At 42.0% G+C, this 25,223-nt stretch overlaps 1 long non-coding RNA gene across 2 annotated transcripts in view; it reads left to right on the top strand.

Annotated features, from left to right (window-relative positions):
- Positions 1 to 25,223, top strand: part of LOC125100721 (uncharacterized) — a 126,042-nt gene that overhangs the window by 33,136 nt on the left and 67,683 nt on the right. For both annotated transcript variants that reach the window (XR_007127631.1, XR_007127630.1), the window contains one exon: positions 24,600 to 24,808. This is a non-coding gene — a long non-coding RNA (uncharacterized LOC125100721). The remainder of the gene's footprint in view (positions 1 to 24,599; positions 24,809 to 25,223) is intronic.

The raw sequence follows: 25,223 nt of genomic DNA, 5'->3' as shown, positions 1-25,223 counted from the left end.
AGTATTGGCTTTAAGACCTTTGTTTCTGGTAGCGATATTAACATGAAGGGTTACACACATTGTAATAAGCACAGGATCTTGATCCTTGAAAAATGGACCTCTGTTTTCTGGGTCATTCATTCAGTTTCTCCTGGGAAGGGGAAAATGGTCACTGTCAGCTTCGCAGACAGCTACTAGAAACACCAGCAAGAGAAGTCCAGCTGGATCCCAAACCATCTTTCTGAATTGCTGTGATGATTGGCAGCCGCCATTGCCCCCAGAGATGGCAGGGGCCAGAATAGGACTTAGGAAGTTACTGGGCGACTCTGTCTATCAGGAGCAGAGCAGTAACAGGGCCTGAACTTGTGAATATGGCTGTCAGTCCCTCTGGGCAGAAGTCCTTGCCCTCTGGAGGATACAGGGCAGGACGACATAATTATAGCAGCTCACATAGCCCTGATGCTGAGCAACAAAATTGCAAAATGTAAATCTCCACACAGCAGGTGTACATGATGAACTTCCGTTTTTCAAATCTGAGATCTTTGTTATTGAGAAGTCCTACCAAAAAAAAAAAAAACAAAAAAAACAAAAGAAGACTTGCAACTATCTTTATTAGTTAAGAGTCTCACAGGGGGTAAATCAAAGAGCTTTATAATTGTTCCTTTTCTGTTTTGTGGGTGCAGCAGTGAAGTTTTGTTCTCACAACATCTTCTCTCCCTAAAATAAATAGCAAATGATGACCTCATCAATGGAAAATAAAAGACATTTCAGTTCATCAATAACTGGACAGTGATAAAAATAGGCCCTCAGAAGCCGCATCTAAAATGTGCCTTTAAAAGTCATGCTTGTGGGAGGAAATGGATTCTTTGGCTGGTGTCTGAAAACTCAGAGGCAGCTCTCCTCTGAAGACCACCCCCCCCACTAGCCCCAGACCTCAGGCTCTTCTAAATGCCCCTCATTTCAACGCATCTCAGCATCGCTGAGCAGCTCAAACATGGGCAATATCTAAAAGTCCCTGTGCCCTCTTCCCAACATCCAGCCTCAGCTGCCAGGCCAGACGCCTGACCCCCAGATGTTGACATAAATGTAGAAACTGAAGCTCGGGGCAGTTCCTTGTCATTTCTTTCAGTGAGAATTTAAACACCAGCTTTGAAAATTTACCGTTGAGAGGGCTGAGGGTGAAGGCAATGCCTTGGGGAAGAAAAAGAATGTTAGATAAGAAAGAAAAAAAGAAAAACCCCAGTATTCCGCTTCACCCGAGCATCCGGCGTTCATTCTTGTCCCCACCACTTCTTGAGCAAAGCATTCAATTTCCATTCCTCAGGCAGCTCATTTGTATTTTTTTTTTAAGATTTTATTTATTTAGTTACTTGTCAGAGAGAGAGTGCGCGCAAGTTCACACAGCATGAGCAGGGGGAGAGGCAGAAGGAGAGTCAGGCTCTCCCTGAGCAAGGAGCCCCATGCAGACTTGATCCCAGAACTCTGGGATCATGGCCTGAGCTGAAGGCAGACACTTAACCAGCTGAGCCACCCAGGCATCCCAGGTGCCACATTTGTAAAAGGGGATAAACATATCTGGTGAGAGTTCAATGAGGTAGTCAACGCCTCTCTGGCACAGACACATTGCATGGCACAGAGCCAATTTTCAAGAAGTGGAAGCAGTTATTAATACAGGGAAATCGGGGCGCAAGCAAAGTATGATTGGATCAGGGACGGGATCACATTTTGTATTTCCAGGCGAGGGCCTGGAACCCAGATGGAAACATCAGCAAGAGGATGATGACTCAGCTCTCATCCCAGCCCACCAGCTCTCGCAAGGTTGTCCCCACCCCAGGCCTTAACTCCCTGGGGAGCTCCCCACCCCCACCTCCTAACAGCAGCCTGCCTTGTTTATCTGCCTCTCACTGCCCTGCTGTCATCCAGGTTATTCCCGAGTTGATTTGTATCCAACTCGACTGTAATGGACATAGTTATCGTACCATAAAATCCAAGGTCACATAAAGGTAAAGATGGGCTAAAGAATCTATTACATTCAATGAAAATAATACAAATCATCCTGAATTTAAAAAAAACAATTATAGGAAAACACATAAACACAGTTATAGGAAAACAAGCAACACATCCCCTTTTTATGTGATTTGATGACTCGCTTCCCTTCCTGGGAGCGTGCAGGCCTTGGCTTGTCTGAGGCGGGGATTCTCTTTGTTGTCTTCCATGACAACAGTGAAAAGAGCTGTTCCTGGCAACTGTTTAGGAACTCATGTATAGTGAGGATAAGGATGGATTTCAGGTAAATAATTTCTTAAAATGCCCTTCAGGGCAGAAAATTGTTGATGTCAGTTTCACAGGCTGCGAATTTCTTCTCTTGAGAAAAGTGAAGCCTGCACTCGGTGACAGGGTGGGGGGTGGGCTCTTGGGTCCTTGACCATATGCAAACAGGCACTGGACCAGAGAGGGAGATGCTCTGTGTGGACTTTTCAATGCCTGCTAAGACAACCTGGCAGGAATTTTGATTTCACCAGCTTTTCCATCACTGCTTTGTGTCTTGAGCACTCCGTGTCTCCTAGAGCTGATGGGACTGACACCCTTTAAACGTGTCTAAAGAGTCTTGTAGTTTATTTAATAAGCTGTTTTATGTTCATCCAGCGAAAGGCCAGTATAACAAGGTAAAGAGATCCTGGTCCTTCTCTGGTCAGCCATGCCCCAGAAAGGTAACAGTGGCCTAAAGAAATCTGTCTCAGCGGTGTGAGTTCTGCTCGCCTCCCCCAGCATTGCTCAGGCTGCTTCAGCATTTAGGCTTCACACCGCACTTGTTGAACGGCTCGGCGAGGAGTTCAGATCTGTGGGCTCCTTTCAAGGGCCAGTGTCTTGTACAGTCTCCCTGACTCCAGCCTTCTAGCTTACGGGGGTGTTTGGATTAAAGGTCTGTAGTCCTGGGGTAGCCACATAGTTCCATCTTTCCAAATAGTTAGGGATCGTCATTATTTGTTGGCTTTTTGCTTCTTTAGCAAAAAGAAGTTTTGAGTCTTGAGTTTCAGGGCCTAGGGATGACTTTGGCAGTAGGATTCCTCCCTCTCTGTTAGGAACATAGGTAAGAAGCCCTGATTAGCAGGGCAGTGTTATCTGAGTGGCTAGCCTTCTGACAAAAGGACCCTCTGTGCATTTGTATTTGTGCAGGAGTGTTATGGAAAATGTAGTGTCTTTCAGGGGAGACAGAATCCATGGTCTATCATAGAGCTATTATTTTTGTATGAATGGCCTGAGCCCAATTTGGTGAGATGCATCTAATTTTAAGGAGAGGCATTGCTAGAAATTTTCTGGCAGGAAAAAAAAATGTATTCGTTCTCCTTCCTCCTTCTCTCCTTCCTACTGAGCATGTCTCCTTGTTTTTTTCATGGCTTTTAAAGAACCACAAAAATGTTTTAGCTTGAGCAGAGAACCATGCCTTCCAGCACAGTTCAGACAAAGAGGCACTGTCTGGAGAGAAGATGGCATATGCGGTTTAGACCTTCACCTCTGCTTACCACTGTGGAAGGGCCCTTCTGTGTGGGGAAGGGGTAGCAACACCAGGAAGGGGAATTTAAGTTTGCCTAAGTTATTATGAATTGCAACAGTGCCATGCCTTCATTTAAGAAAAAGATGACAAAAAAGCAAAAGACAAAAACTGATGTTGCAAACATGCAGGCAAATACTACGTTTCCCCTGTATTTTTCATTTTGCAAAAGAATTTGGCATCTGGGTACCTTACAGCACAATGAAAACTACATCAAATTTTTTTTTTAAAGATTTTTTTATTTATTTGTCAGAGAGAGAGAGAGAGAGAGCGAGCACAGGCAGACAGAGTGGCAGACAGAGGCAGAGGGAGAAGCAGGCTCCCCACAGAACAAGGAGCCCGATGTGGGACTCGATCCCAGGACGCTGGGGATCGTGACCTGAGCCGAAGGCAGCTGCTTAACCAACTGAGCCACCCAGGCGTCCCTACATCAAATTTTTGAAAACTGTTTCACATACAGTGTTATCAGAAAACATATTGTCCAAAACTTCAAATGTATACATGTTATATTTATGTTGTATGTATATATTGATAGATGGAATTTTTATTTTTTATGCAAACACTGCTTACAAAGCATCATTACTAATGTTCAAATAACATGTTGTTTCCCTTCTCTGAAGCTCCATTGAGTGAGCAAGGCAGGAAAATATCCCATGTTCCAATAAGATGGACCTCCTGACAGTAGACAAAAAAATCTACTTAACCTCTAGACCATGATTGACCTCCTGGATGTATCCACAGTGGGCACTTGTCCCCTGCTAACCATGTCTTTGTCCGCACACGGTATTGATCTGCGTGGGTTCCAGCTCACTAAGCCCAGCTGCTCCCAATAGGGAGAAGACGCGGAAAGCGAAGGAGAGAAGGGACAGGCTTAGGGGACTAGCCCGTTTCTGTTTGCCCAGTAAGCTTGCGTGATGGTCAGCTGCAGCGACAGCCAAAACTGCAGGGCAAGCCTGCCTGCGGGAGAATATTGAAAATGTCAGTGCTTGATGCCACATAGGGGAGTCACCCTGGGGGCCCATGGCATCAGAACCTGATGCAGGTCCTGCATTTATCCCTTCCTCTTGCCCTGGTATCCCAGGGGGAGTTCTCTTGTCTTTGTGTTCCCACAGCCAGAAACTGCTGGAAGGTGGGCATTCTAAGGACTTCCATGGGTTGCTGTTCGCCATTTCCCTACCAGTGTCTCACTTTTCTCATCTGTGAAATGGGTGGGATCCCCATCTCTGAGGTGTTGTGATGATTAAATGAGACAATGTGTGTAAAGTGTGATGGTTGGCATGAGATGACCATTCATAAAATGGTCTCTGCTGCTGTCATTGGGTCTCTCTGGGCTGCTGATGTAAGGCTACATCTAGAGCTGATGGGGACCCAAAGAATGGAGAAAATAAGCCCTCGTCAGATACCCTTGCTGATCTGCCTCAGTTTCTCTACAAAAGACTAGAAGAGGTTGGGGGCTCCCTTCCAGTTAGACTTGGAAGCTGCCAAGGGCCAGAATATCTGTTGGTTCTTTGAAGGCCCTGCATTTGCACTCTGCCATGTTAGGCTTTACTGTTTTATGTCTCACAAATTGGGAGAAAAATGTTTTAAGCTGGGTTTTTGTTCTTTGAGCAGTTTTATGTAGGACAGCACTGGGGTGGGGAGGGAGAGCATACCTATATATTTTCAAGCAATTGATTTACTTCTGGGAAATGGATGTGAGCAAACCCGGAAATGCAGTGCCTTTTCTCACTTAAAATGAGGAACTGATTTTGATTCTACATTGCAAATACAGCATTGTTGTCCAGTTATGGAAAAGCCTACAAATATGAATCTAAAAATAGAACCAATGTTTTTTGCATGATTACTATCTATAATCCTATCTAAATATGAAAGTTTTCTTTCCCTCTGAGTAGTTAAATATGGAGAGACGGCAAGATAGAGGCGTTTCACGTCTTATTGATGTGACAGTCTCTTTCTCAAGAGGCGTTTACTGCTGTGATAGATTAAGAGCACATTTCTTTCAGTGTTCACTGCAGATCCAACAACTGCCTTTCTACAGCTTCCTTAAAAAATGCACAACATCCAAAGCTAAAGTCCTAGGCCAAACACTGTGTTGGATGCCTTGTTTCGTAACTGGTGGTATAAAACAGAACCTTTCTCATGGTCTTCCCCTGTGGCTCCTGGTAGGAGGTCTTTAGCTTTCTCCATCAGAGGTTGAAGTGGGAGATGTTTCTCTCCTACCAACTATGCTTCTGGGTTTCATGCCTTTCCCCTGTTTCTCTTGTTACATAGAACCTCTCCAGTCTGCCCCATTCTCTGTGGCCCAGAGTCATCTGGAAGCCACAGTTTAACTTCCCTGCAGCAGGAGAGAATTGGGAGGTTATAGCCTCCCTAGACTCCTTTAGCTGGAGTGCTTTCCAGATAAGACTGTGTACTGAGGCCATAGAGATGTGTGGATGGGTAGTGGTATTTGGGTCATCTTCTTCAGTGACAGAAAGTCAGGGGTGCCCAGCCTCCTGCAGTGTGTGAAAAGGTCATACAACAGAGGGCCCTCCCAATGCCACTAGCATCCCCATTGCTTCTTGACTCTTCTAGGTTTTGTTTTTTGTCTTTTGTTTTTTGTTTTTGAGAGAGAGAGAGAGAGAGAGAGCATGTAAGCAGGGGTGAAGGATGAGGGAGAGGGAAAGAACTTCTTAAGCAGACCCAGCACAGAGCCTGTCTTGGAGCTTGATCTCACAGCCCTGAGATCATGACCCAAGTTGAAATCAAGAGTCAGATGCTGAACCAACTAAGCCACCCCAGTGCCCCTCTTCTAGACTCTTTCAGAGTCATTCTTCTTTCAGTCCTAGGCCTGTCTTTCCTATCTAAGACTGGCCTGTAAGCCTACTGGCCCCTCTCTTTGGAAGTTCCCCGCAACCCCATTTCCACTACAGGCCTAGGTAAGCTCTCTGCATGGTAGTGTTAACTCTGTATAATCCCAGCCTCCAATTTGGGCAAGATCCAACTATAACTCCTGATTTCTTGCTGATGACATTTTTTATGGGCACAGAATTAAAAAAAAAAAAAAAGGACTGAGGACAAATGTCTGACTATATTATCTGTATCCCTAAGTCCCTCTTTCCCCTCATCTCTCATCTCTGGCCCCAGCCCCACTACTTTACGAGCTGCTTATGTCTTGCTTCTCCCTGCTGGCCCTGTTGGTGTGACACCCCTTTTCTCTACCAGTGGATACTTTTTATGCCTGGACTCCAAACCCATTGTTGTGGGTTTGGGTGAGAAATGTTCCTCTAGTGTGGTTATCGCTGAGTGGCAGGATTACAGATAGTTTTTGTTTTCTCCTAGTTACATGCTTCTTTTTTTTTTTTTAAAGATTTTATTTATTTATTTGACAGAGAGAGATCACAAGTAGGCAGAGAGGCAGGCAGAGAGAGAGGAAGAAGCAGGCTCCCCACCGAGCAGAGAGCCCGATGCGGGGCTCGATCCCAGGACCCTGATATCATGACCTGAGCCGAAGGCAGCAGCTTAACCCACTGAGCCACCCAGGTGCCCCTAGTTACATGCTTCTAACTTTATTTTTTAACAATGAGCACACATAGTCTTACACACTTACACACTCTCCCCTTTGTCTTTTTCTTTAATTGCATAAGGTTTATATGAATACTTTTTGTTATTGGAAAAAAATAATAGAGGTAGAGTAGAAGGCAACTGTGCCACTTCCCCCAACCCCCAATTTATCCTCTCCAGAATTTGTTATCCGTTTGGTATATATCATTCCAGAAGTTTTCTATGCATTTACCTATAAATATATGCATATATCAGATATAAACTCAGGAAAAAAAATGAAGGGTAACAAATGTTTTTTTCTGGGCAACCATGTGGTCTACCATCTTGGTTGATATCCATCATAATCTGTCTGTCCTGAGATTCCCTTTTAAAGTTCCTTCTCTGCCTTCTCAGGCACGATTGCCCTTCTCTTGAACCATTATCCTGACCACTCTCCATCCTTATTCAAAGCCACTGCTTCTCCCTAAAGTCTTCTTAGCTTTTCACAAACCCATAATTCTGCCATATCAGCATATTGGAGTGATCTGTTCCTATTCATGTCACTACCAGATGCCTTTCTAAGGAGGGAGTCAAGAGTCAGATGCTCAAGTATCAGGCAGTAACATACAGGTGGCCGCCATCTTCTTCTGGGTGTCTCAGAATTATATCTCATATAGACCTCAAACAATTTGCATCTTGTCATATATTCTCTGCAGGATGACCCCTCAATGTTAACAAGTTTCAGGGGAGATGAAAGACCTTTTTACCACCTTTTACAATTTACAAATAATAAAACTATATGGTCAGTTTTTCATCCCCAGGACAGACTGTCCCCTCAGACACATAGCTGAACATCTGATATGTGGAAAAATCCAACTGAGAAGCAACAGCTAAAAATAGAATCCAGAAAAGCAATGAGTCATGGCCTAAATGAACAAATACGTTAAACAATATATTAAAAAGAACAAACTCACCAAAGGAGCATTGAGGCTGGCTTAAGGTAATCTTCACCATTTGGGGGATGAAGTTGTTAGAGGGGGCTCAGGGACATAGGGGATCAAAACCAATTTTTTTGGTAACTTTATTTTTGCATGTTTTCCCTCTTAAAGATGTGACCTGCTCCCCTCCCTCAAACACACACACACACACACACACACACACACATACACACACACACTTATTTTAGTCCTGAAATAAAGATTCATTCAGACTGATTTTTCCCCCCTTAAATGGCTATAAATCTATTGCAGAAATAAACAGTGTGACCCTGTGGGCTTAGCAGGACAGTAACATCTATGCTAATCCCTGATCAGCCAGGTGCTTGCCTCCTGCGTGACCTTGAAGTAAGACCAGCCTCCCTGCTCTTCCTATTCTCCACCTGGTTCTGGAGAGAGTAATGTTAGCACGCTCTTCTGCCTTCCTGGGCTGTGGGGTAGGCTAACAAATGAAAACATGGGAAAGCCTTTTGCAAAAAGGAAACCCTTGGTGACACAGGCATGATTAAAAGAGACAGGTCAGCTCAGACAGGAAGCTCTAAATCCTGACTCTGGCTCCATCCCCAGTCACAACCCCATCACCCCAAGCTGGGTGTCAGGCTCGTGCTTGCAGCAAAGGGGAAAACAAAGATGAAACAGCCAATCTCACTGTGCAGAAGTGACTAAACCACGAGAAAAATCAGACAACAGTACTGGAAAATAATTAGTGTCACCACCAAACGTCACAGAACATAGTTTCTGCCTTTAGAGTTTAAAATACGTCCTAAGACCGATTTCCCATCTCCCCAGACTGTGTGCCTTGTCAGGACTGCAATACTTGTCGTCAAGGTAGCATTTCATTTTAGCCCACTCGGTATTGCTTATTGTTTCATACACACTGTCGAAACTGGTGTGTTAACTCCTTGTGGGAAAGAGTCACACACTTCTCTTAATATCTAACAATTCATGGACCTATAATGATCTTTCTCCTTTTTTTATATCTTTGGAATGTAATGCATATGCCATACATTCACCCATTTACAGTATACAATTCAATTTTTAGTGTATATTTCATTTTTAGTATATCCACAGAGTTGTGAAACCATCACCATAATTAATTTTAGAAACACTGTACTCGGGTGCCTGGGTGGCTCAGTCAGTTAAGCATCTGCCTTCGGCTCAGGTCATGATCCCAGGGTCCTGGGTTCGAGCCTTGCATCAGGCTCCCTGCTTCTCCCTCTGCCTCTCCCCCTGCTTGTGCACGGGCTCTCTCTTTTTCTCTCTCTCTCTGTCCACTACATAAATAAAATCTTAAAAAAAAAAAAAAAGAAACAAAAGAAACCCTGTACTCTTTAGCTTTTAACCCCCAGGCAACCACTCATCTACTTTCTGTCTCTGTAGATTTGCCTATGCTGAACATTTCATATAATTAGAACCATAAAATATGTGGTCCTTGGTGTTTGATTTCTTTCAATTATAATTGATATAATTCAATTAGAATATTTTCAAGGTTCATCCATGTTGTAGCATGTATCAGTATTTCATTCCCTTTTATAGCTAAATAATATTCCATTGTGGGACTGTATCATATTTTATTCATTCATTAAGTGATGGACATTTGGATTATTTTCTGTTATGGATAATGCTGTTATAAATGTTTACAAGCAAGTCTTTGTGTAGATACATACATTCATTTCTCTTCAGTGTATAGCTAGGAGTGGAATTGCTGGTCAAATGGTAACTCTATTTTGAGGAACCATCAGACTGTTTTTTCAAAGTGGCTGCTTCATTTTATACTCCTATTTTCTGCATATGACTTCTCCATATCCTTGCCAACAATTGTTATTTTTTTATTCTAGCCATCCTGGTGGATGTTAAGTAGTATCTTATTGTGGTTTTGATTTAAATTTCCCCAATGATAAAGAAGATTGTGTGTGTGTGTGTGTGTGTGTGTGTGTGTGTGTGTGTGATAGAATATTACTCAACCATCAAAAAGAATGAAATCTTGCCATTTGCAATAATGTGGATGGAACTAGGGGGTATTATGCTAAGCAAAATAAGTCAGTCAGAGGAAGAAAAATATCATATGATCTCACACTTACATGGGATTTAAGAAACAAAGCAGATGAACATAGGGAAGGGATGGAAAAATCAATTAAGACAAAATCAGAGGGAGGCAAACCATAAGAGACCCCTAGCTATAGGAAACAAACTGGGGGTTGCTGGACGGGAGGTTGGTAGGGGGATGGAGTAACTGGGTGATGGGCATGAAGGAGGGCACATGATATAATGAGCACGGGGTGTTATACACAACTGATGAATCACTAATCTCTATCTCTGAAAATGATACTATACTATATGTTAATTAATTGATTTTAAATTAAAAAAAAAATTTCCCCCATGGCTAAGGATATTGAATTTCTTTTTCTGTGCTTCAAGGCCATTTGTTTTTGTTTTGTTTTGTTTTGTTTTAAGATTTATTTATTTATTTATTTGACAGAGAGAGAGAGAGAGAGATCACAAGTAGGCAGAGAGGCAGGCAGAAAGAGAGGAGGAAGCAGGCTCCTTGCTGAGCGGAGAGCCTGATGCTGGGCTCCATCCCAGGACCCTGAGATCATGACCTGAGCTGAAGGCAGAGGCTTTAACCCACTGAGCCACCCAGTTGCCCCAATTCAAGACCATTTGTATACCTTCTTTGGAGAAATATTTGTTCAAATCCTTTGTCCATTTTCTAACTGGGTTTTTTAGCTTTTTATTAGTGAGTTGTAAGAAGACTTTGTGTATTCTATATACAAGTCCATTATCAGATATATGTTTTGTGAGTATTTTCTCCCAGGCTGTGGGTTGTCTTTTTTTCATTTTCTTGCTAGAGTACTTAGAAGCACAAAAATTTTTAGTTTTGATGACATCCAATTAATCTATTTTTTCTTCTGTTGAGTGTGTTTTTGATGTTTCATAAGATTCCATTGCCAGATTCATGGTCATGAAGATTTACCCTTGTGTTTTCTCCTGGGAGTTTTATAGTTTTAACTCTTACATTTAGATCTTTGATCTATTTTGGTTTAATTTTTGTGTGTGGTTATAATGATCTCTGAACACATAACTGTTAAGTATACATTTATTATATAACCGAAAGAAAGTTCAAGCTGAGTTATATCATTTATTAATCATTCAAAGAGTATTTATTGAGAGTCTACTAAGTGCCAGATATTTGGTACAAAAACTGGCAAAACAGTTGAATCTTGCTGTTAGTCCTTAATGTAGTGGGAGAGAGAGACATTTAGTGCCATTATCTCACAAATAGCAGGAAGTGCTACAAAGAAGAAATAAAAGGTGTTTCAAAGAGTTCAGCCTGGAAACCTGATCTAGTCTGGAAGGCCAGGGAAGGCGATGATCTGAGGGAGAGGAATTGGGAGACAGGCAAGTGTGGGGTGAAGGATGGAAAGAATGCTCTTGTCAGAAGAAATCATACTGATCATGAGAAAGGGGGATGGGAAGAGATGAAATGAGAGGAGGGCAGGAGATAGAAAGAGCAAGACCCTTTATTAAATACTTCCTACATGCCACGTATCATAAGCTGTATTTTTTCTTTTTTTTTAAATTTTTTTAAAGATTTTATTCATTCACTTGAGAGAGAGAACAAGGGGAGGAGAGGCAGGGGGAGAAGCAGAGTCCCTGCTGAGCAGGGAGCCAGACTTGGGGCTCGATTGCAGAACCCTGGGATCATGACTCAAGCCAAAGGCTGAGGTTTAACTAAGCCACCCAGGCATCCCCCATAAGCTGTATTTTTTTCACAGAATTTTCATTCCAACCTTGGGAGGTATGGTCATCATGCATTTCTTGAATGAGGAGGCTGTAGTTCAGAGAGGTTAGGCAACTAGTAGGCCTACCCAGCTAGCAGGTGGCAGGGCTGGAACACTGGTAAGTCTACACCCTGCTTTCATGGACCTGCTACATTGCCTCCACTCAGAACTGGAGTCAAGGAACCTGTGAGGTTTCGATTTAGGCAAGAGATATTTTAGTCAAGAATCCTCTAAGAGCTAGTCTGGAAGAAACAGACAAGAACACATACACATAGGGCCAGAATCTTCTGAAAGTGTGGAAATGCCAGCTGCCCTAGTTCATTAGGAAAAGCCTAATCACCCCTGTTGTCAGTAATTCAAGTTTAACTGTCATTCTTAGCATAGAAGACACATTCTAGGATAAAGCCCTTAGGAGTCTTGTGGCCTCACCATGGGGGTCATTTGTTTCCAAGTGTTTGATGTGAGGTCATTCTTTGCTTACCCCCAAGGACTTAAAAAACTGGACCATGACATGAACATTGATGGTTCTTGCCTTGATCAGAGTGGCTGATGCTCTGGTTAAAGAAAACCAATAAATGAATTGTACCCTCTTGTCCAAAGTGACCTCAGCCTTTTCAAGGCAGGATTGCCAGTGTGGATACGTGAATCTGAACTCAGCAGGAGCCGGGAGAGACTGATACAGCAGGAAACTCTAGACTCAGATGAAATTCCCCACCTGATTACCCAGAAGCAAGCAGGCTGGCGTGACCATACAGCCGTAGTGGCAGCCAAATGCCCTCCTTCTCTGCAGGTTGCAGGCTTTTAGCTTTCGGATTCTGTCCAGCTGGAAGCTCAGGCAGGGATGATAAAGCAGAGCTATAGGAAAGCTTGATGAAAAACAATCTGTTAAAAGCAGACAAGGAAAGTTGTTTGTCTTGGACTACAATGCTTCTTGAAATTTCCGTGCTTCCCTCCCCCTACCCTGAGCCAGCTTTTCTCTGTTTATCTGAGAGTTTGGAAATGAGACCCGGAATAAACTGGCTTCAGCGAGGAGCTTTTGCTCTTTGAGTGTGTAACTGAGTGTGAGGACACTTGCTGCTTGTGTAGGTGGGTCTCACCAACTCGTTCATTTATTCCGGTTCTTACTCTTCATGGATGTCTTACTCTATTTTGCATTAAAGAAGCAGTGCCACGGGCACCTGGGTGGTTCAGTGGGTTAAAGCCTCTGCCTTTGGCTCAGGTCATGATCCCAGGGTCCTGGGATCAGTCCCACATTGGGCTTTCTGCTCAGCAGGGAGCCTGCTTCCCCCTCCCCCTCTGTCTGCCTCTCTGCCTACTTGTGATCTCTGTCTGTCAAATAAATAAATAAAATCTTAAAAAAAAAAAAAAAAAGAAGCAGTACCACAATCTCAAAATGCCAACAAGGCCCAGGAACATTCCATAAGTGAATGAAATGGGCCATGACTTAGGCAAGAGGGAGCAGTATAAACTGAAAAATAAATTAAAAAATTAAAAATCTCCAGGGAAGCTAGAGATTCTTTCTCTTGAAGGGGCAGCAGTTGCTGAGCACCCGTTCATTGTTTCCTTGCAAAAATTGGGCCAGTGCTGGCAGATCTTATCTTTTTTTTTTTTTTTCAAGAAATTCAGACATTCTGAATTTTACTGGACATTTCTGTGTTCTAAAGTCGCATGGGGACCCGGCCATTTGAAGGGTAGATCCAGCTTCGTAGGATGCCTGCTTGCAACCTCTGTAAAATAGCCTGGGCCTTGAAAATACAAGCTCAGGATTCAGTGAACTAAATTTGTGTTTTGTGCTAACTGTAGACCTTAAGTAAATTATCTAATCTTTGTATCATTATCATCAATGAAAAATGTGTCTATTTGAGAATTAAATGTGCTTAGAACAATGCCTAACCTATAGTTAACTTCCCATAAAGATTACTTCTATTCTCCATGGATTTCTTTTGAAAAGACAATCCTCCATTCTTGAAGAGCAGGTTTGCAAAGACTCCTCTGCTGAAAACTGCCCAGCAACAGGCCCTGCTGGGAGTGGTGGAGCTGTGAGCTCAGTGGAGCTGCCACTGGCTTTCCTGCAGCTTATCCAAGGCCAGAAACCCAGCCCCTCCCCCACCAGGCATGCCCAGAAACTATAGATCCTGCTTTAATTACCAGCAGTTCAGCCCTCTTCAGCCTGTAGTGCAGGATCAGGCCCTGCACAATGGCCTCCTGAGGCTCCTACAGGAACACGTCTCAGCCCTTCAGGACTTCTTCCCTCTAGCCATTTATTTAGTCTCTGTCCCTCACCCCATGCAAACCTCCCCACTGTCAGAAACATGTGAGCCAGGGAAATCTGAAGACCTGGGCAGGGGTCCTCCCTTAGCTTCATTCTAAACCCCACATCCAAACAAGAGTTCTCCAAGGTAAACCATAGTTCACAAGATTCTCTTTGGCTTGCAAAATGTAAGACGGAGGCCCTGCCCTTGTCAGTACATCTTCTTTTGTTACAATACACTTGTAAGAAGGAATTACTTTCTTACAGCCAGGGAGGGACTAATACATTCACTCTAGTGAAAAAGAAAATTGAGAAGAAAAATAAGAGACCTAGTATGGGAGAAAGGCAGGGTAGGAATGGTAAATGTATTTTTTTAGAGGAAAACCTTCTTCATAAAGATTGAGTGGCCAGTTTTTGTGGTGAGGGTTGTAGAGGAAGACTGGCAATCCAGACAGTTCTCTAGCCATGCCGTTCTGGTTTCAGCGGACACTTGTGTAGACTTTAAATAGCATATTGGTGAAAACCTTGGGACTCAGGCTTGGAGTTAGATGCCTTCTGAAGTGCTATTGGACCTAGGTAAGGTAGGGGGTGCTTAAGTAAAGGAGGCTGGATTTTGCCTCCTCTTGGAGACCTGCCTTTCTGACTCAGGCTGAAACAGCTTAGAAAAGTCCTCTTTACTGGCTTTTGTTTGCAGCATGGGTCTCAAGGCTGCTCTTCATCACCCCTGGGGATACTAAGCATGTGGCCCACACCTGCTCTGGGCTCTGGGGCCCTGAGGCCAGATGAAGTTGGTGCTCAGGGCAGCTGAGCTGCCTCCATCTGTGACCCAAGGTTACAATGAGCCTCTGGGAGCGTGAGGCAGGAACTTCCATGCTCTCCACTGCACAGATGGCTTTGTCCTATTTACAGATCAGGAGTCAGTGGCATTTTGCAATTCACTAGTTCAGTAGTTATTAATGTCTGTCATCCTAGTTTAAAAAATACAGACTTAATTAGAATTTAACAAAGTTTTAAAATGAAGATGTAGCTTCCTTGCATATATAAATCTTAAGGCACGTCTATGTCTACCTAGATAATGCAGGCAAGGAAACTCAGACCACCTTAATCAGTGTGATTATCTACCTCAGCAGACTCTTGTCCTTTTTTTTCTTTTGTAAAAATTAAATAAATCAGAACACAAGCTCTAATTTACTGAACATCTTTGTGACCGGTCACTAGGTGCTTTATCCCTTTGTTCTTTTTCCTATCCTGTAACCTTGTTAATTTTTTTCTACCAAATGGCTGATCAACAGCCTCATTGAGCATAAAATCAGCCACACAAGGACAAAAATAACATGTAAATGTATACCAAGTTTATTCAAGTCCTAATCATTCATGAGACATCAGTTAGAAGTAGAATTAATAAATCAGTAAAATTAATAAAAAGTAGTGGTTATTTGCAGAGGCCTGGGAAGCTGTGGTGACACCAACCAGCAGTTCCATTGCTGCTATAAAGTCCAGGCTGGGGGTGCCAAGTGTAAACTCGCTGAACAGGAAAATTCATGCACAAATCAAAACATGTTCTTGAGCAAGCTTTTTTACTGGAACGGTTAATGAGGTCGCATGATAGAGAATTCAACTGGTAGAACACTCTGTCAGAAATGTTAAGAGCAATCCCATAGGACTAGCCCACTCTCATTTTAATACCATCCCAGATTACAGTGGTTCTTGGATTTCTGTGTACTTAGGACAAATGGGGTTATTCTTTGTTTCCTTAGTTGCAAAATTAAGGGGTTGGACTAGATATTCCCTGAAATCCTTTCTGACTGTAATATCCTGAAACCTCAGACATCTTGTCTTTACTTATTCTCTGACACCCCCCCCCCCCCCCACCTCACCCCATCTCTGCTTCATGTGATTGCTCAAGCCCTGTAGCCTTACCTCCAGGGACGATGAGTCAGCCAGTTGAGAGATTATCCCTTGACCATTGGTATTTCAGCACCACGGAGAGTGACACACACACTAAACCACCCCCATCCCATTTTACCTTCACTTTGAGGTGATATGCCAGTTTCACAGAATGTACACACACATACAATTATATTAGGCCCCCCTCAAGTTTAATATTTATAATTATATAGTAATATATAGTAATATGTTTATTAAGTATTATGTACTATTTTTATATGTTATGTATATATAATATATATATGAAAACCACTCACAGAAATGAAGTCATTTTAATAGATAACATCCAACAATGGGGGCCTGGGTGGCTCAGTGGGTTAAAGCCTCTGCCTTTGGCTCGGGTCATGATTCCAGGGTCCTGGGATCGAGCCCCACATTGAGCTCTCTGCTCAGCAGGGAACCTGCTTCCTCCTCTCTCTCTGCCTGCCTCTCTGCCTACTTGTAATCTCCGCCTGTCAAATAAATACATTTATTTTAAAAAATAGATAACATCCAACTCTATTTGTTCTCTTAGCCTTAACTCAGTTACCGCATTTAAGCAGAAACATTTTCTTGTGTAGCCGAACCCTATGACACTGTAGAATATTAGAGGCCAGTAGGTGTTTCTTCCCAACATAGGCAAGTCTTCTACAGTATCAATGATGAGTGGCTCTCAGGCTTCTTCCTGATTACCTCCAGGCACAGAAAGGTTCATACTTCATTGGGGAGTAAAAAATCTATTAGAAAGTCTTTCTGAAAGAGAGGGAAACAAAGAAAGAAAGAGAGGAGTCTCACTGAGCTGAAATTTGCTTGCTAATTACAGTTCTACCACATCCATCCAGAGCATGACCACTTCTTCCATCTCTACCACTAGCCTTCTGGTCCTGGTCACCAGCACATTTCATCTGGGTTGTTGCAATATCCTCTTAACTGGTCTTCCTGCAGTCACCTTGACCCCTTGCTGTCTATTTTTCATAAAGCATCACTTTAAAAAGGATAAATCCCTTTAAAGAGTAAGAGCTGGGTGCCTGGGTGGCTCAGTGGGTTAAGCCGCTGCCTTCGGCTCAGGTCATGATCTCGGGGTCCTGGGATCGAGTCCCGCGTCGGGCTCTCTGCTCAGCAGGGAGCCTGCTTCCCTCTCTCTCTCTCTCTCTCTCTGCCTGCCTCTCTATTTGTGATTTCTCTCTGTCAAATAAAAAAAAAAAAAGAGTAAGAGCTACTCAGGTCATTTCACTGCTTTATTCTCTCAATTGGCTCACCATTCTTTTCAAAGTAAAAGTCAAATTCTTTATGATTATTTAAAAGCTCTTTCATGATTTGCCTCTCCCCTCATCTTTCATCTCTGACTTAATCCTGGATTCTTAATCCATCTGACTACTCTCTCCTTCCCTCATTCTGCTTCAGCCAGGTTAGCCTTTTTTTGCTGTCCCTTGAATAAGCACATTCCTGTATCAGGTGCTTTGCATTTGCTGTTTTCTGTAACAGGAAAGCTCTTCTTTGCCCCAAATGCTACTCCCATACTAAGGTCTTCCCTAACCATCCTATTTAAGGCCCCACATACTTCCTATCCCTATTTCATTCTTAGGCAGTGATTCATAAATGCTGGTGAAAGTTTAACAACCCATGGTGGGGGAGGAGGGGCCTTGATTTATAGCATTGGCTGATTTCTATGATGTAAATATTCCCATGATTGCCAACTTCAAGCTACCAAGGTAAAGTCACTGAAGGCAAAGTTGGGAAAGGCTAGCAAATGACTCTCTTCATCTGTTACAAGCCAGCTCAGCATGCTACTGTGCGTAAAGGAGGATGCAGGACATTCCTGGGTCTAAGTGCTGTGGTGGCCAGGAAGACACCAAATGAAAGAAAACCTCATGGAGAAGGAATTTTGCTATAGTAATAGGGAACATTTCCCTTTACTTCTTTACTTCTGTGTTTCCAGCTGCTTTTAGATCACCTAAACCTGGATATTCTGTCCACACCTTGAATGCCATATCTTAAAAAACCCAAACCCTCGCCTACCCTCCCGAACCAATATTTGTTGATTTTTCTGCTTCTTTTCATAAGACCTCAATTCTCCCCATCTTTGACTTCTTGTTCTTTGTTATACACATGTACTCCCAGGGTGCTGACCTTTCAGGATGATAGGATTATTATATCTTGGGATAATTTACTTCCGTAGTTTATGAGGACATATGCTCATGGATAGGTGAGTTTATCAGGAACTGTCCATTGCTCCTTTCTTTGGTCTGCCTACATTACATACTCCTGCCTTTGAGAGCTCTGGGAGCTGCTGAATCCACCTCATCCCAGAGAAGTGCAATTGGACTGTTCTCCACTTCCAGGCCCATCTAACAGGATCATCAGGACCCCACCATAATTGTTCCCATGAAGCCAAGTCATTGATTCCCTACATATTTATGGCCTCTAGGTTAAGAGTTCCGGGCCAGATCATGTCTAAAGTCTTCTACCAGTTTGAATACAATGTGATAAGTTTAATTCTTTTATGCTCCCCCAAGCTTAGTCAGTCTCTCACTGTCTGTCAGAGAGAGAGATACAGAGATGGACTGAGGGAGAGAGAGAAGGAGTAATTTTTCTTGCCTAATTGGTCCTCTATAGGCAAATAATGGCTCATAATTACCAAATTAATAAAGCATCTTTATATTCATAATGTGCTCACAAACAAATGGATATGAGCTTGTAAATTGTGTTTCAGTGAAGGGTATGACTAATGAGTCAATACAAAAAGGCTGAAAATAAATTTTAATGTTATTGCAACTCTTTTTCTATCATTCAGAATGTTTACTTGCAATCATCTAATACAAATAAAAAACAGCCCCAAATAAGATGCTCAGTTTCATTTTTAAAAAGAGAACTGAACTATTGCAGTTATTTTTTAAGCACTGATTTTGGACTTGTTTTTCACATTGTGGGTTTTACAATGTAAATGTATTATAAAATTCAGCACTTTTTATTGAGGTGTTTTTTTTTTTTTTTAAACTTTTGTCAACTAGCGCCTTCACAATCTTTATGTAGAGACTTCAATATTATCTTCTGCTCCTGGAAAACAATTCAGGATTTATTAAAAGGAAAAAAAATATTCAGGATTTATTAAAAGAAAAAAATAAAAGGAACAGTCAGGGCACCTGGATGGCTCAGCCAGTTAAGCGTCTGAATGACGATCTCAGTATTTGTGAGATCGAGCCCCATGTGAGGCTCTGTGCTCAGCAGAGAGTCTGCTTCTCTCTCTCCCCTTCCTCTTCTGCCCCTCCCCTTGCTCATGTTCTATCTCTCACTAAAATAAATACATCTTTAAAAAAAAAACAGTCATACAAATAGTCACAGACCCAGTGACAAGCAGCTACTGGTTATTTACTTCTCAGTTATGGGAAAACTGCAAGACAAAAATACCTGATGCCCCCTCTCCTCTCTGTTGTCACCCAGCCAACTTCTATAGGTTAGTGGGAAACATTGCCCAGGACAAAAGAAAGGACACACTGGTTTGTTTTGGGGAGCAGATATTTATTGAGCACATATACCTTGCAATACCGGTGAGTGTCTCTCTTTTTTTTTTTTTTTCCTTTCCAATATCCCAAATGGCTAAAAGTATTGTCAACTCCTAATATAGTATTATGTCCTTAGCTTACAAATAAGTTGTAGAAGACATAAGTATTTTATGATGCCCAATGGGAAAAGAAAAAACTCTTACTCCTGGCTTGTGTAGGGGATAGAAATATATTTGGTTTCTCTTCTCACCCTGATCAAGACAGTCTCTATGTATGATCTTTTTTGTCACAATATTCAGTTGGTTGGACAAAGGAATACTACATACATTAGTCTGGGTCTGCGAGAGAGGAGATGTCAAGATGGGATTAGATGTGCAAAAGATTTCTTGGAGTCAGGAGAACAGAAAAGGCGAGGAGAGCTTTCAGACTGCAGTAGAGGTCTGATACCTGTAAAAGGAGAGAGAACAAGGGAAAACTGGGTAAAAAGAGTCTCAGACTAAAGTTTTAACCCAATGGAGAATCCTTGACACGTAGTTATCCTTAGATGAGTTCTGCATCTCCTAGAGTAAACTTGCCTTAGTACCCCTGTCCTAGTGGCTGGGAACAGGTAGGAGTAAGCATGGCCTTGACATGAGTGTAGAAGTGGGTCCAGAGGGGCAGCAGCTAGGGACATCAGTCTCCCATAGCAGGAGATCTGAATGGTACAATTTCATGGTTGTGTAATATATCACTGTTGACCTTGAGGAAGTCTCTTACCTGCACCAAACTTCCATTTCCGTTGCTACAGCCTCTGTCCTGGGCAATAGCCTTAGTTGTTTTTGGGAAGCAGTCTCCCCTCGACATTTTGGCAGCAGCCCTGGGTCACACATGATGCCTCTCAGGAGTACAAATTCCCCTTTCTTCTCCATACTCAGATTAGACATCTGGAATTTTTATTCTTTGCTTCTTTGTTCTTTTAAAAGATTTTTATTTATTTATTTGACAGAGCAAGAGAGATCACAAGTAGGCAGAGAAGCAGGCAGAGGGGGAGGGGGTGTCAGGCCCCCTGCTGAGCAGAAGACACCCCCCCCCATGTGGGGCTCTATCCCAGGACCCTGAGATCATGACCTGAGCTGAAGGCAGAGGCCTAACCCACTGATCCACCCAGGCACCACTTATTCTTTGCTTTTAATCGCGTTTCTCAATATGTGAGAAGAATGGAAATGCCAGTGGCAATTATTGGCTACCCTGGCGTTGGCCAGTCACTAATGTAAAGTCAGTCCTGCGACAAAGTCCTTTGGGTGAAGAGGTTATCTGGATGACTGAGTAAGCCAAAAAACAACATTCATTCCAGTAACATTTGTTTCCAGAATCTACGTTCCCTTTGCTTCATGCTTGGTAAAGAATTTATTTTGAAAACACTTTCCCCAGAGGAACAAGTAGAAGTTTTATTTGATACTGCCTCAACCATATCAGAGATATTAGAGCCTGGAGTTAAAAAAAAGTTAAAACAACCCATTTTTCTTAGATGAGCTTATACAAATGTACTACTCAGCCCCAGTTGATTTCAAGGTAACTTTATTTGTGCTTGGTTTTAGCTTTGCTTAGATTAAGCCTTACAGAAAGGATGATGGCTGTGGTCAGACATGTCACAAATGTGTGGATCCTCCTTGAAGCATGATACTAGCAAGGTAGTGCTAGGCTGGAGAATTCAGTATTGGGCTCCACAAGGTAACAGTGTCTTTCACATTGATTATGGGCATTTTTCTAGAACACAATAATGAAAGGACAGACATGGGAGCATGTAACAGTTATCAGTCAGATAAGTTCAGTTTCTCAATCTGTAAGTTATTCAAAAATTACTTGTTTGTCTCCAGTGTTATGACCAAAACAAACATGGTTTCTATCATGTTGGCTCTAACTGGGGAGAGAACACAATAATACAAACAAGCCTTCAACCTAACTAACCTCAGTGCCTTTGCCAGACCGCTAGTCTAGGCAAATATGTTATGCATGGATTTAACAAAGTATTTGACAAAGGGTCTCATGATTTTCTTGAAGGCAAAATGGAATGATGTGGGCTGGATAATAGTATAGTCTCATTTTTATACTCGGGTCCAAAAAAGGAGCTGTTGAACAACAAAGATGATGAGGACATGCAGGCCAAGAGATTTCTTGGAAGAGACTTGGAGGGTCTGAGAAAGAAAAGCCAGCATGACTCAGCACTTCTCCCAGAGAGCCCAAATTTGCTGCATCCAGAGCCTACAGTACAGACAGTTCACAGCAAATGGGAGATCCTGCAGCCAGGGACACAGTGGTCCAGGGGAATCGGCTCACACCACCTAAGAAATACCAATGACTCCATTAGGTAGGGTCTGATACACAGAATCTTAACTCACTGTCTAAGTAGAAAGTTGTTATCAAAACATACCACAGAATATTTTTTGTAAATTATAGGGGTTTTTTTGGCAGAATGCCAACAGGGAGAGGTCACAAGTTACAATGCGTGTCTCTTGTGATTATATCACAATAAACATGATTGCATAAATAAATTGTTATAATTGACAAATTAGGTCCAAATGTTTTTCTTTTATTCAGAACAAAAGTAAGAAAAACATTGAGGTGGGTAATATTTGAGAGCTTACTTACATGCTTGGAAATATGCCAAGTATTAAACATGCACTGGTTCCTTTAAGACGCACAGCAATCGATGACGTCAGTGCTGTTATTATTCCCATTTTGCAGGGAAGACACCAAATCTTGACCAAATCTTGATCAGAATATGAATCCAGGTTTGCCTGGCTCCAGAACTTACTCCTAATGCCATTAACTAATACCATCTCTTGCAAATAAAATTTCTTGTTATAAATAATGATGTGAACATCATCAGCTTTTTAAACATAAGTGTGTTTTAATTAAATATTTGTGTAGTGTAGAAAACGTTGGCATATATTTCCCTCATGTAAAGCATCAGGTCTATATGCTTTTTGTTTGCTTGCTTTTAGCTTAACAGGAGAAATTCTGTTTTCAAAGCTACACTCCAGAGAAGAAATGACAGGCAGCACCCCCATATTTAGTGACAGTCTGATATTCTTGTTAAAAAGGAAACATTAGGTCCAAAATGGAGTCACCGGTACTAAGTCCCATGTTAGCAAACCCCAGGCTTGATATCAACCTAATTGCAGCTTCAGCCTCTTCCAGGGTATAACTGTTACCCGGTCAACCTGAAACTACCTGGTCAGCCCTAATAACATAGTCAGCCCACCTGATACACCCTCTCTGTTCCCCTTATGAGGGTGATCTTGCCTGAAACAATGCATTCATTTATTTTTAATTAATTTTTTATCATTATTATTGAAGTATAATGGACATACAATGTTATATTACTTTCAGGTGTACAGTACAGTGATTTGACAATTCTATATATTACTCACTGCCCATATGTCATTATTATAATATTATTGACCATATTCCTTGTGTTGTACTTCTCATCTCTGTGACTTATTTATTGAATGACTGGGAGTTGTACCTCTTCATCCTCTTCATCTATTTTACCCATACCCCTATCTCCCTCCCCTCTGGCAACCAACAGTTCTGTGTATTTATGAATTTGTTTCTGGTTTTTTTGTTTGTTTCTTTTGTTTCTTTCATGTTTTTTTAGAGTCCACATGTAAGTGAAATCATATGTTACTCATCTTTCTCTGAGTTATTTCACTTAGAATAATACCCTCTAGGTCCATCTCTGTTGTCACAAATGGCAAGATCTTAAGCGATCTAGCAGTTCCACTACAGAGTATCTACCCAAAGAAAATAAAAACACTAATTCAAAAACACACATGAGTCTTTACATTTACTGCAACATTATTTATAATAGCCAAGATATAGAAAGAACCCAAGTATCCATCAATAGATAAGTGGATAAAGAGGTTATACACACACAGACACACACACGCGCGCGCGCACAGACACACACACACACACACACACAGGACTATTACTCAGCCATAAAAAAAGAATGAAACACTGTGTTGTTTGCTAATTTCCTTTCCCCCTTTCAACGCCTTTAAAAGCTCTTTTTCTATAACTCAGCAGACTTCTATTTGCTAGATGGGGTGCTGCCCAATTCATGAATTGTTGAATAAAGCTATTTTGATCTTTAAATGTACTCCATTGAAATTTTGCTTTTTAACACTTTTTTTTAAGGTTTTATTTATTTATTTGACAGAGACAGAGATCACAAGTAGGCAGAGAGAGAGGAGGAAGGAGGCTCCCCACTGAGCAGAGAGCCCAATGCAGGGCTTGATCCCAGGACCCTGAGATCATGACCTGAGCTGAAGGTAGAGGCTTAACCCCCTGAGCCACCCAGGCACCCCTGCTTTTTAACACTCTTAACGTCGTTTTCTCTAAAGACTATTAATTACCTCATATTGTATACAGCAGTCCCAATTTTTTAAAAATCTACATCCACAGTTATTTATTTTTCCTTCATAGAATTCTGAGGTTTGTGTTGATTTAATTCAGAAAGAGTTTAAGAGGGCTGCCTGGGTGGCTTGGTCAGTTAATCATCCAACTCTTAGTCTTGGCTCGGGTCCTGATCTTGAAGTAGTGAGATTGAGCCCTCTGTTGGGCTCTGCACTCAGCAAAGAATCTGCTTCGGGTTCTCTCTCTCTCTCTCTGCCTCCCACTGTCTTTCTCTCTCTCTCTGTCTCTCTACAAAATAAAGAAATAAAATAAAATCTTTTTTAAAAGGGAGAATTTAAAAACGAGACCTGGATTTTCATTTAAGACTTCATTTTCTCAGAATCTGATCCATGGGAAGTGGTTTTTGTGGTACATGTGCTCAGTGTACGAAGATCATAGTGCTCGACCACTGACTTCACTCCATGGGCTTCCATCCCTGAATCTTCCTGCTTGGGGGAGACAGTGTGCTTAGCTCCACTCTATAGATCTCGATTCCCTTAAACCAGATATAATAATCCTTCCCTTTTGTCAGATACCCACTATCCCAATCTCCCTGGCAGCTAGTGGTGGCCATGGGATCCAGTCTTCATCAATGAGATATATGGGTCATATCTGTTAAGAGGATTTTAAGAAGGATTTTATTTTCAGGTAATACAACAGATACAAGAAGAAAAACTTACTGGCACCACACTTTGTCTCGTTTCTACTCGCTGCTTATGTGAACATATAAGACAAGCTTCATCTGGTGACCATCAGGCAACGTGCTAAAGACAACTGAGCAGAAAGCTAGAAAGGCCTGGATCGCCAGGAAAGTGACCCAAGGCTGCCACTGCCTACCTCCCTTGACTACTCTTTGGGTAAGGAAACCAAATTTTTAATTTCACAAGCCAGTGTTAACCACGTTTCCTTTTTCTTGGTATTAAAAGTCTTCCTAAGGATTACATCTTACAAATGTGTATGTTAAATTTGTATGACAAGTCACCCCAATGACATAGGTCAGTGCACTGTTTGCTTGGTTAGTGCTGTCAAGATTAAGTCACATGCTCTTACATTGGTTATTTCTTAACATTCTTGGGTATGACAGGCCACTTCCAAAAGATTGGTTATCACATTATACCAGGAATAACTATATAATACACTTGTTATTTTTCACGAGTATTTAATATGAAATACATTTTAGAAGAAAATCTGCTGGCATTGATTTTTCCTCCCGGGATCACCTGCAAACTTCTAAATGAATGCCCTTGATTTGGAAAAGATTGACCCAGCAGC

Source organism: Lutra lutra, chromosome 5, assembly GCF_902655055.1.
Source record: "Lutra lutra chromosome 5, mLutLut1.2, whole genome shotgun sequence".
NCBI lineage: Eukaryota > Metazoa > Chordata > Mammalia > Carnivora > Mustelidae > Lutra > Lutra lutra.
The sequence above is the reverse complement of the archived record's forward strand: the minus strand, read 5'-3'. Positions and strand labels throughout refer to the sequence as shown.